The sequence below is a fragment of the Amblyomma americanum genome, chromosome 3 (assembly GCF_052857255.1).
Source record: "Amblyomma americanum isolate KBUSLIRL-KWMA chromosome 3, ASM5285725v1, whole genome shotgun sequence".
Classification (NCBI taxonomy): Eukaryota; Metazoa; Arthropoda; class Arachnida; order Ixodida; family Ixodidae; genus Amblyomma; species Amblyomma americanum.
The window spans coordinates 40389803-40399802 of record NC_135499.1 but is presented as its reverse complement, the minus strand read 5'-3'; the positions used below and the strand labels follow the sequence as shown (position 1 = coordinate 40399802).

The window sequence follows — 10000 nt, the reverse complement described above, 5'->3', positions numbered from 1 at the left end:
GAGAACCCCGCTGCCGCAGGTGCGTTCAAAATGCGGGATTACAACCCCTCGTCCCGTTTTTCCCGGTGCCTCCTTTCGCCCCGCCGGCACGGCTTCAGACATCGCGCCCGCACTGCGAGACCTCTTGCGGCGGCCGTTTCTTATAAGTACTGGGCCGCACGCGTCCCGCCGCGCGCGCGTTTTTGCGAAGAGTTACTTTTCCGGAGCCGGCGAGCCGCGTTTCCTCTCGTACTCCGCAGCAGCCGCCGCCGTTCCCTTGGCGGCGGGCCGGCCTTTCCCTCGGCCGGCCTACCGACTCGGTCGCAACTCTAACGAGAGCCAGCGAGCTGCGGTTCCTTTCGTACTTCGCAGCAGCCGCCGCCGTTCCCTTGGCAGCGGGCCGGCCTTTTCCCTCGGCCAGCCTGCCGGCTACGTTCGAGTCTCTCCGACAGCGAGTGTCGAAGACCGAAAGGCCACCAGATTGGTGCGTTACGCCGTTCGAACCCACGGAAGCAGTCCGTCCGACATTCCCTTGGTGACGGACCTCCGCTGGGCGTAACAATTTTTGCAGAGATGAGGCATCAGAATCTCGCAACTCCGCGGTTGAGGCCTTCCCCCGCTTATAAGCGGGGGCGGCGCCGGGTGTGACAAGCACAATCCGGTAATGATCCTTCCGCAGGTTCACCTACGGAAACCTTGTTACGACTTTTACTTCCTCTAAATGATCAAGTTTGGTCATCTTTCCAACAAAAGGCCGCGCCGGACATCGGTCCGAAGACCTCACTAAATCATTCAATCGGTAGTAGCGACGGGCGGTGTGTACAAAGGGCAGGGACGTAATCAACGCGAGCTTATGACTCGCGCTTACTGGGAATTCCTCGTTCAAGGGGAACAATTGCAAGCCCCTATCCCAATCACGAAGGAAGTTCCACGGGTTACCCAGTCTTTTCAGACAGGGATAAAGACACGCTGCTTCCTTCAGTGTAGCGCGCGTGCGGCCCCGGACATCTAAGGGCATCACAGACCTGTTATTGCTCTGTTTCGTGCGGCTAGGAGCCGCTTGTCCCTCTAAGAAGGTTGTAAGGTGCTGGGAATCCAGCACCTATTTAATAGGCTAGAGTCTCGTTCGTTATCTGAATTAACCAGGCAAATCGCTCCACCAACTAAGAACGGCCATGCACCACCATCCACCGAATCAAGAAAGAGCTCTCAATCTGTCAATCCTCCCAGTGTCCGGGCCGGGTAAGTTTTCCCGTGTTGAGTCAAATTAAGCCGCAGGCTCCACTCCTGGTGGTGCCCTTCCGTCAATTCCTTGAAGTTTCAGCTTTGCAACCATACTTCCCCCGGAACCCAAATACTTTGGTTTCCCGGAAGCTGCCCGCCGAGTCATTTGAGTAACTCAGGCGGATCGCTGGTTGGCATCGTTTATGGTCAGAACTAGGGCGGTATCTGATCGCCTTCGAACCTCTGACTTTCGTTCTTGATCAAAGAAAACATTCTTGGCAAATGCTTTCGCAGTAGTTCGTCTTGCGACGGTCCAAGAATTTCACCTCTAGCGCCGCAATACGAATGCCCCCGTCTGTCCCTCTTAATCATTACCCCGTATTCCAAAAACCAACAGAACAGAAACGGGGTCTTGTTCTATTATTCCATGCAAGTTTATTCAGGCGACTCGCCTGCGTTGAGCACTCTAATTTTTTCAAAGTAAAAGCGCAGGCCTCCTCGAGACGCACCAATGAAGGGCACCAAGAGAGGACCGGCATGATGTTCAGTCCGAGCCGTCGCATCGGGTAGATGCACTACTCGTCTGGAACTGAGATCCAACTACGAGCTTTTTAACCGCAGCAGCTTTAGTATACGCTATTGGAGCTGGAATTACCGCGGCTGCTGGCACCAGACTTGCCCTCCAATTGATCCTCGTTAAAGGATTTAGAGTGTACTCATTTCAATTACGGGGCCTCAAAAGATTCCCGTATTGTTATTTTTCGTCACTACCTCCCCGTGCCGGGAGTGGGTAATTTGCGCGCCTGCTGCCTTCCTTGGATGTGGTAGCCGTTTCTCAGGCTCCCTCTCCGGAATCGAACCCTGATTCTCCGTTACCCGTAACAACCATGGTAGGCAAGTAACCTACCATTGAAAGTTGATAAGGCAGACACTTGAAAGAAACGTCGCCGGCTCATGGCCATGCGATCAGCACAAAGTTATCCAGAGTCACCACAGAGTACGGGCAGCACCCGATGGGTCTTGGTCTAATAAAAGTGCCCGTCAGCCAAAGGCCTTCAGGCTCAATGCATGTATTAGCTCTAGAATTGCCACAGTTGTCCAAGTAGAAAGAAACGATCTAAGGAACCATAACTGATTTAATGAGCCATTCGCGGTTTCGCCTTATTTCGGCATGTACTTAGACATGCATGGCTTAATCTTTGAGACAAGCATATGATTACTGGCAGGATCAACCAGGTAGATGCATAGGCAAACCTTTGTCGCTCCTCAAGGGAGCCCTGTCGCGGCCGATCGGGGCCCCTCTCACCCCTCGGCGCGCGACGCGCATCTTTTTCGCGGCAGCTCTCGCTGCCCGTGCATCGTTCGAGCTCGCTGCGGCATCCGACCCGAAGGCCCGGTTATCACCGCGCGGCAAGAGAGCACGCGCCCTTAGGTAAAGCATTTGTAACGCGCCCACCAGTGCGCACGCGGCCGCTAGGGCCGCGGCGTTCAGGCACTGGACGGCGCTTGCTGCGTAGCCGAGACGGCCTAGCCGCCAGACGACGGGACACGCCCGCGTCTTCGGCGCAGTTGCACGGAATCGAGTCCGGGTAGCACGGAACACACTTCGTAACACGTGGGAACAGCGTCGTCCGACAACCAGCCCCTATCGCAGACGCGGATGAGGCTGCAGACGAATGCCGTGGGGTCCACGGGACGGGGACACGCTGGGCACGAGGCCGCATATCAAGACCCGTACGGCGCGCGCGCGCTCGGGCGCACGCCACCGACAGCGCCACAAGGACCCCCATATAGTAGCAGCGATAAGTACCCAGACCTCCGTGGGTTGGTAAGTGGCCGTACTCGTGCCGATCTCGCCGTAAATTTGGCGCAAATCGTGCGGCACCCATCGGCGGCATCGCGGCGCGCGCGTTTCGCGGCGCCCCGCGCGAGCCGAACTCGTGGACTTTGCCGTGGCGCTTGGCGCCGTGCTCGAGGCGCCTTCGCCGCAAGAGCCGCGCAAATCGTGCGGCACCCATCGGCGGCATCGCGGCGCGCGCGTTTCGCGGCGCCCCGCGCGAGCCGAACTCGTGGACATGGCCGTGGCGCTTGGCGCCGTGCTCGAGGCGCCTTCGCCGCAAGAGCCGCGCAAATCGTGCGGCACCCATCGGGCGGCATCGCGGCGCGCGTGTTTCGCGGCGCCCCGCGCGAGCCGAACTCGTGGACTTTGCCGTGGCGCTATCGGCCCCTCTGTCGGTACCGCGGTTCCGCCGCGGGACCTGGCCAAATCGCGGGCGCGGCCGCGCGGCCGGCATCGTGGCGCACCACACGAGCCGTACTCGTGGACTTTGCCGCCGCGCTAAACGCCGTACTCGAGGCGCTTTCGGATCAAGTGTCGCACAAATCGTGCAAATGCCATGGGCCGAGGTCGCCAAATGCACAAATGCGCCTCCGGGGCGTCGAGAGCCGCGTTTCGGACTTCGCCGACGAAGCGCGCACTCTACGCCTCCGCGTCTGCCGCGGCGGTATGCCCCCCTTATATATGCAGCGATAAGTACCCAGACCTCCGTGGGTTGGTAAGTGGCCGTACTCGTGCCGATCTCGCCGTACATTTGGCGCAAATCGTGCGGCACCCATCGGCGGCATCGCGGCGCGCGCGTTTCGCGGCGCCCCGCGCGAGCCGAACTCGTGGACTTTGCCGTGGCGCTATCGGCCCCTCTGTCGGTACCGTGGTTCCGCCGCGGGACATGGCCAAATCTCGGGCGCGGCAGCGCGGCCGGCATCGCGGCGCACCACACGAGCCGTACTCGTGGACTCTGCCGCCGCGCTAAACGCCGTACTCGAGGCGCTTTCGGATCAAGTGTCGCACAAATCGTGCGCGAACTCGTGCAAATGCCATGGGCCGAGGTCGCCAAATGCACAAATGCGCCTCCGGGGCGGCGAGAGGCGCGTTTCGGACTTCGCCGACGATGCGCGCACTCTACGCCTCCGCGTCTGCCGCGGCGGTATGCCCCCCTTATATATGCAGCGATAAGTACCCAGACCTCCGCGGGTCGGCCGGGGCGGCCTCTCTTGAACTGCTATAACTCCGCCGGGCGACGCACTAGAGTTGCGAAAAAGGTATCAAATTCTTTGTCTTTCAGAGGGCTATACGCTGATGTAAAAATTATACGGCCCGACTTAACGGTACCAGCGCGAAGTTTGTAAATGTCGTTGGACCCTGCCCGAGCCAGACAGCCTAAACGCCCGTATCTTGGGATAGATAAAAAGCACAGAGGCGAAGAGGGTGGCAAAAGCTTCGCGCTTTCCAGTCCAATACGCCGATGCAAAGTTCGCACGCCTCCGATGCCCGGTATGGCCGCAAAAAATTCTCAAACGTTACCGGGGCGAGGAGTCCTTTGTGCAGGGGCGAGCGCTTATCGCTTGTATCTTTCGATGGGGCAAGAAGAGAGAGGCGAATGTGGCACCAAACGATTTGCCGCTCCGAGACCTATCCTGCGATGGAAAAGTCGTGCGCCTCCGATTTGCGGGAGAGCGGCAAAAACTTGAAAACTCTATCGCGTCCGCCCCAGGCGAGACCGCCTGAACGCCTCTATCTTCGGCTAGTGAAGAAGCAGGCGGACGAGTTTGAGTTTGAATTTATTTCCACAAACAAGGAGATACAATTGTTGTGAGAGATACAAGGGGAAAAAGCTTCTCAGGGTCAGCTTGACCGACCACAGTGCCGTTACAGAGGCTGCAGCAGGGCGGAAGTGAAGGCTTATAAATGAACCAGGGGTTAAAACAAATTCAAAACAAGAAACCCAAAAAGATACAATTGCAACAGTAAAAGAAAAAGAAAACGCCGTACACCGCTTATTACAGAAAGACATAGAGGCGCACAAAAATATCTCAGGCAGGTTTCTCAAAAAACAAAACAAACACAAGTGAGCACGTCGATGTCATATCGAGTAATGTCATTTAGGGACTTCGGCAACCTGTAGCTTAACATTTGTTGACCACAATTAGTTCGCTTGCGAGAAACACACCAAGTCTCCGGATGCTGGAGTAGTGTAGGGGGCAACGCGTATTTTTTTTTAGATTTTCTTTTTTTTATTCACGAAAGTCCGACAACACAGTGCCTTGGTGCAGATGGCAGACGAACGGCGAAAATCAATCCGCCTGACTGGGCCCTATGCACCACTCGAACGCAACAGCAAGGAGCACTTATATAGACACACAGATACACGTTATAATGACCACAATAATTGTAGAGCACAACTTTCAAGTATAAACGTTCATTCCATTCTTATTACTCAGAAAACGCGTCTAAAAAATCGCAGAAAAGGACAGTGCAAGAGAAGACAAATAAAACATAACTATAGAAACTGAATGCGTGCCTAGAAAAAAAAACAAAAAAAATATCAGAACAGACCAATGTGGAAGACTGGGCGAGTTGGTGGGTAGTCATTCTAGAAAAAAACAGCGCACACAGGACAGGGACCAAGGGAAGAACCGACGACACGAGCGCTGACTTACAACTGATTTTATTAAGCGGAAAGTGAACACAATATTTAGGAAGGAAGTAGCAGGTACAATCAGAGGCAGTCAACGTCAAAGAGGTGTAAATGGCCGATAAAATCGATAAAACCGTAAGGGGTGAAGATAAAGCAAGATAAAACTCAACAGATGACAAGCCATGGTGTAAAGAACGCTAAGACACGTGAGTAACACGTACAATGCCATGAATAACAAAAAACCGAATACAATCAACAGGTGGAAGGCATCTGAAGGTGTGAACAAAAGCAGTGTGAACAAAATTTAACAACTGACATGCGCTTGAAACGGATAACCAGGCACATAACTCACACATTCATCCGTTTTCTTTTTTCTTTTCTTGAGAGGTACGCCACTTCTTTTTCTGATAAAACTACAGATGGCGCGCTGACGCAGTTGTATTTATTGGATTTTATGTTGAAGGCTTCCCTACTTATTTGATCCGAGTGGCTTCCTATGATTTTACAGTTTTCAAATTCAGGATGACAAGCACTGCAAATGTCTGTACAAGGCTTTCTCGAGTTACATTCAAGGTACCTGTCCTCAACCTACTGTGCGTGGAACGAGCACATTTACCTGCAAAAATCTGGAATACCCATAGGATCATGTTTAGCACCCATACTCAGTGACATTTTTCTGGCGTCTACAGACAGGACCTCGGCTTCCATCCTTCCCAGCTCATCTGTTATAAGGATGTTTCGGTATGTCGATGATTATCTCGTGGTCATAAATAGCCACAAGCAGGCGTTCCACTCAGACCTTCAGAATATTTTGCATACTTTCACTTCGACCATGTTCCCTCTAATCGTAACTCACGAGGTGCCAGTAGACAGCACTATCAGATTTCTTGACATCAAGCTGGAATTCCAGGTCCATCACATTAGTTGGAACTATGAACCACGTAATAAGAAACCGGTGATTCATTACCATTCAGCACATTCGAAATTAGTGAAGAGAGCAATCGCGAGTCTTTGCATGTCTAACGCGATCAAGAGATCATGTCCTCACAGCATGCTTTCCAGCTTTGACACACAACGCAAATAGGTTATTAGGGGCAGGCTATCCCAATCACCTGTTCATCTCCGTCGCCCAGAAGCTTCAAAAGCGGATGAAAGGAAAAGAAAGGATAAATGAAGGAGGTAGAGACAAAGAAAAAAAGAAACAAAAAGTCGCAGTGATCCCTTATCTCCACGCTCTGTCCCATAATCTGAAAGAAGTCATGAATAAAGCAAAGGTGAAGGTGGTGTTTTCAGCTCCGGAAAAGCTTGCAAATATCTGCAACCGCGTTAACCCTCCTTCCAAGACAGCAAGAACATGCAGCAAAAAACATCGTAAACAATTCGTACCGTGTCAGAAGGAAGTAATTTATTCAATACCTTTAACTTGCGGAGACAAATATATTGGTCAGACGGGCAGATGTAGTAATGACCGATTGCGGGAACATAATAAAGATGTGGAAAAGGGGGTAAAAGGACATATAGCAGCCCACATAGGAATTTGCAGTGCTTGTCATCCTGAATTTGAAAACTGCAAAATCATAGGAAGCCACTCGGATCAAATAACTAGGGAAGCCTTCAACATAAAATCCAATAAATACAACTGCGTCAGTGCGCCATCTGTAGTTTTATCAGAAAAAGAAGTGGCGTACCTCTCAAGAAAAGAAAAAAAGAAAACGGATGAATGTGTGAGTTATGTGCCTGGTTATCCGTTTCAAGCGCATGTCAGTTGTTAAATTTTGTTCACACTGCTTAAATCCTTGTCACCTTCACATGCCTTCCACCTGTTGATTGTATTCGGCTTTTTGTTATTCAAGGCACTGTACGTGTTATTCACGTGTCTTAGCGTTTTTATGGTTCTTTACACCATGGCTTGTCATCTGTTGAGTTTTATCTTGTTTTATCTTCACCCCTTACGGTTTTATCGATTTTATCGGCCATTTACACCGCTTTGACGTTGACTGCCTCTGATTGTATCTGCTACTTCCTTCCTATATATAGTGTTCACTTTCCGCTTAATAAAATCAGTTGTAAGTCAGCGCTCGTGTCGTCGGTTCTTCCCTTGGTCCCTGTCCTGTGTGCGCTGTTTTTTCTAGAATCAGAACAGAGAATTGCAAGAGCCGACACAGATGCAACATGTGTGTAGAAACTAACTGTGTACCTACCAAGAAAATTAAAACAAATGTGCTAAAGATATAAGCAGGAAAAATAAAATAAAAAACTATAGTGCATTTCCCAGGAAGTGACTTTTCGCTCGCTTACGAAAAGCAGACAGGGAAAGATGAATTAAATCGGGATGGGTTCCAGTTCAAATGCTGCGTAGCAGAGTTGGTTCTGTTTCTTGGTTTCTGTATATTTGTGCGTCTAAACCCATATCGTTCGCGAATTTTGAAAAAAAAACAACAACAAAAAAACATTGTTGTCGATTGCCTACGTGTTCCAGGAATGCCGCCCGACACTGTCGCTGGCAGTGTAACGTTTGTATAGGTAGTACTCGCTGAAGTAGGAATATGTGGAGTCATATCTTGAAAAATTTTTAACAAAGCGAATAGATAGATCTCTTTTGCAATAAAAAGGGCATTTCAAGATTACATTTCCCAGTGACTCCCCAGATAAGCGAACAATAGCGAAACCTGGAATGAACTGCACTGAAATAAAGCTGGCGCCAAAATGTCCGTTGGTCAGCGACATTAAACTTTCCAAATGTTGAAAAGTGTTTGTTCGTTACATTGGCGAGAGCTTCGCCTCTTAGTACCCCCCGCCCCTGTTTAGATATCGTCAACCGGGATTTCTGTTTGCGGTATTTTGTAGAGTTTCCTCTACAGTACGCCAGGTCTTTTGCGGATCGCAGTGAATTCGTTAGAACCTTCCACTGCAGTGATGAATTCGAGATTTATATATGTCCGAACCTAATTTATTCCTATCTTATTTATGCTGTTCTAGAATTGACAGCTCTCTCGTTTATTTTTTTTTTTAAATATGCCAAACAGGTGATTTCGGCCTCTTATGCGCTTTACTAAAGCAGAAGTTTTTCGCAAGTTTTTGGCGCTTTTTTGCCCTTGGTTAACATTGCTACAGTAAAAGCGCAGCTCTATTATTTTTTGCCACTATTGTGTACTACATTAGGGTCAATTTCGCAAAGACAGTACACATTGGAGACCATGTGTTCATTTTTTTTTTCCTGTGTTACAGGCTGAATCGAGGTGTAGTGATTTGTGCACGCCATCTTGGAATAAAGCAAGAGGTGGTCACTAAAATCACTTAGCAAGACACCTGGGTCCTGTTCGTCGCAATTAGTCAAGCATAAATCAATTAGGGTCTCACCCTACCCCAAGTAGCACGTGTAGGCGCATTAACAATGTTAGAGAAAACATGTAAAGAAATGATGTCGAGAAATCACTTGTTGCCGCTGATTGTTCCAGCACATGTTATGGTAAAATCGGCCATAATTACAATTGGTTTCTTATCGGTATGCTATCAAGAAAAGAACAAAATTCTTGCAAAGGGGGCCGATAACCAACACCGAACACAGAACCGCTTCTATTGATAAAAATCGCAGACTTGAAAAACTGTACTTCTATGAAAGATTATTTTTAACGTACAGTGCAACTCCACCGCCTTTATTATTTTTCCTAGACATTGTTCCGCACCTGTATCCTTCGAAGCGGACGATGTCCGCAGTTTGTGCATACCATGTTTCACTGAATGGCAATATGTCAAAACTGCGGTTTGAAGAAGATAAAGAAAAAAGAAATGTTGACCTCCTCATCCTTATTCTTTAGGCTACGCACGTTTGCGGAATAAAAGAAAACTGTGGACCGGGCTTGTGCGGCCGGCCCGTTTTAGAACATCGAAAGAACTAGAATCTCGGTAAACACGGTCTCGCGTTACGAATGGCATTCCTCGCACACCAAGCAGTGCAGTCATCCCCATTTTACTCAGGTCATTTTCATCTCGGATGCGAATGGCTCGCGTTCTGGCCTGCAGCCTTTCGCACAAGGACATGCCCGTTTTCCCGCCACGCGAACATATAGCCCTTTCCTGTACCGTTTTCACGTGCCAGGAAATCAGACCGGCGCACACGTCTTTCTGCTTCGAAATAACTCGGATCTTCTAGGTGCTGTCTGCGAAGGAAAGGCGCGTTATAAATCAAGGGTTTTACGGAAAGCGGAAGGCATCCGACAGAACGGACGAGACTAGGCACCTGAGACGGCCGCGAAAAATTCCGAAACGGTACCGGGGCGATCACTTATCGCTTGCCCTATCTTCCGATAGGGCAAAAGGAA

General features: G+C 50.2%; 1 non-coding gene across 1 annotated transcript; it reads right to left on the bottom strand.

The window, feature by feature from the left end:
* Nucleotides 1–641: 641 nt before the first annotated feature.
* On the bottom strand, nucleotides 642–2442 carry LOC144126459 (small subunit ribosomal RNA). Its single transcript, XR_013313506.1, has one exon. It is a non-coding gene; the product is annotated as a small subunit ribosomal RNA (ribosomal RNA).
* Nucleotides 2443–10000: the final 7558 nt, after the last annotated feature.